The sequence below is a fragment of the Lolium rigidum genome, chromosome 1, assembly GCF_022539505.1.
Source record: "Lolium rigidum isolate FL_2022 chromosome 1, APGP_CSIRO_Lrig_0.1, whole genome shotgun sequence".
Classification (NCBI taxonomy): Eukaryota; Viridiplantae; Streptophyta; class Magnoliopsida; order Poales; family Poaceae; genus Lolium; species Lolium rigidum.
In genome coordinates, this window is record NC_061508.1 from 136,673,333 (window position 1) to 136,675,991 (window position 2,659).

Below are 2,659 nucleotides of genomic sequence, written 5' to 3' on the forward strand. Positions count from 1 at the left end.
AAGCGAGAAATCCAAAATGCGAGCTTTCTCCTTAGACCTTTGTACGAGCGGCATGGAGGTACCTCATTGTGACACTTGGTTAAAACATGTGTATTGCGATGATCCGGTAGTCCAAGATAATTAGGACAAGGTGCGGGCACTATTAGTATACTATGCATGAGGCTTGCAACTTGTAAGATATAATTTACATAACTCATATGCTTTATTACTACCGTTGACAAAATTGTTTCATGTTTTCAAAATAAAAGCTCTAGCACAAATATAGCAATCGATGCTTTCCTCTTTGAAGGACCTTTCTTTTACTTTTAATGTTGAGTCAGTTCACCTATTTCTCTCCACCTCAAGAAGCAAACACTTGTGTGAACTGTGCATTGATTCCTACGTACCTGCATATTGCACTTGTTATATTACTCTATGTTGGCAATTATCCATGAGATATACATGTTACAAGTTGAAAGCAACCGCTGAAACTTAATCTTCTTTTGTGTTGTTTCAATGTCTTTACTTTAAATTATTGCTTTATGAGTTAACTCTTATGCAAGACTTATTGATGCCTGTCTTGAAAGTGCTATTAATGAAAAGTCATTGCTTTATGATTCAGTTGTTTACTCATGTCGTTACCATTGTTTTGATCGCTGCATTCATTGCATATGTTTACAATATGATCAAGTTTATGATGGCATGTCACTCCAGAAATTATCCTTGTTATCGTTTACCTGCTCGGGACGAGCAGGAACTAAGCTTGGGGATGTTGATACGTCTCCGACGTATCGATAATTTCTTATGTTCCATGCCACATTATTGATGATATCTACATGTTTTATACACATTATATGTCATATTTATGCATTTTCTGGAACTAACCTATTAACAAGATGCCGAAGTGCCAGTTCCTGTTTTCTGCTGTTTTTGGTTTCAGAAATCCTAGTAACGAAATATTCTCGCCCAGGTTCCTATTTTGCCCGGAAGCATCCAGAACACCCGAGAGCCGCCAGAGGGGGGCCACAGGGCCCCCAGATGATAGGGTGGCGCGGCCCACCCCCTGGCCGCGCGGCCCTATGGTGTCGTCCCCCCTTCGACCTTCTGACGCCGCCTCTTCGCCTATATAAAGGTCCCAGACCTAAAACCTCGATACGAAAAAACCACGGTACGAGAAACCTTCCGGAGCCGCCGCCATCGCGAAGCCAAGATCCGTGGGACAGGAGTCTCCGTTCCGGCACGCCGCCGGGACGGGGAAGTGCCCCCGAAGGCTTCTCCATCAACACCACCGCCATCTTCATCAACGCTGCTTGTCTCCCATGAGGAGGGAGTAGTTCTCCATCGAGGCTCGGGGCTGTACCGGTAGCTATGTGGTTAATCTCTCTCCTATGTACTTCAATACAATGATCTCATGAGCTGCTTTACATGATTGAGATCCATATGATGAGCTTTGTATCGCTACTAGTTGTGTGCTACTCATGTGATGTTATTAAAGTAGTCTATTCCTCCTGCATGGTGTAAAGGTGACTAGTGTGTGCACCGTGTGGTTCTTGTCGTAGGCTATGATCATGATCTCTTGTAGATTGTGGAGTTAATTATCATTATGATAGTATTGATGTGATCTATTCCTCCTTCATAGTGTAATGTGGACGAGTGTGTGCGCTATGTTAGTTCTTGGTTTATTTTGCAATGATCTATTATGCTCTAAGGTTATTTAAATATGAACATCGAATGTTGTGGAGCTTGTTAACTCCGGCATTGAGGTGCTCTTGTAGCCCTACACAACGACCGGTGTTTGTCATCCAACAAAAGAGTGTATGTAGCACATATGAGAAAGAGTTATTTATTATGCGATCAATGTTGAGAGTGTCCACTAGTGAAAGTATGATCCCTAGGCCTTGTTCCTAAATACTGCTATCGCCGCTTGTTTACTGTTCTACTGCATGTTTACTTCCTGCAATATTACTACTATCAACTGCACCCCAGCAAGCACTTTTCTGGCGCCGTACTACTGCTCATATTCATTCATACCACTTGTATTTCACTATCTCTTCGCCGAACTAGTGCACCTATTAGGTGTGTTGGGGACACAAGAGACTTCTTGCTTTGTGGTTGCAGGGTTGCATGAGAGGGATATCTTTGACCTCTTCCTCCCTGAGTTCGATAAACCTTGGGTGATCCACTTAAGGGAAACTTGCTGTTGTTCTACAAACCTCTGCTCTTGGAGGCCCAACACTGTCTACAAGAATAGAAGCTCCCGTAGACATCAAGCTATTTTCTGGCGCCGTTGCCGGGGAACGAAGGAAAGCTACACCATTTCCTCCCTCGTCAACCACGCGCCAGTTGTGGACAGCAATTACTACCGTGCCAATTGCGTTTAACAAGGTTATCTTTGGTTAGAATGACTCCTTGACGAAGATACTCATAACATTGAATATTACTCAACCATAGTTCACTACTAATAATTAGACTTCACCCATGTCCTCAAGAACTAAACGAACTACTCACGAGACATCATATGGAACATGATCAGAGGTGATATGATGATGAATAACAATCTGAACATAGACCTTGGTTCAATGGTTTCACTCAATAGCATCAATAACAAGTATAAATCAGTACCGGGAGAGTTTCCCCTATCAAACAATCAAGATCAAACCCAAATTGCTACAGCGGTGAC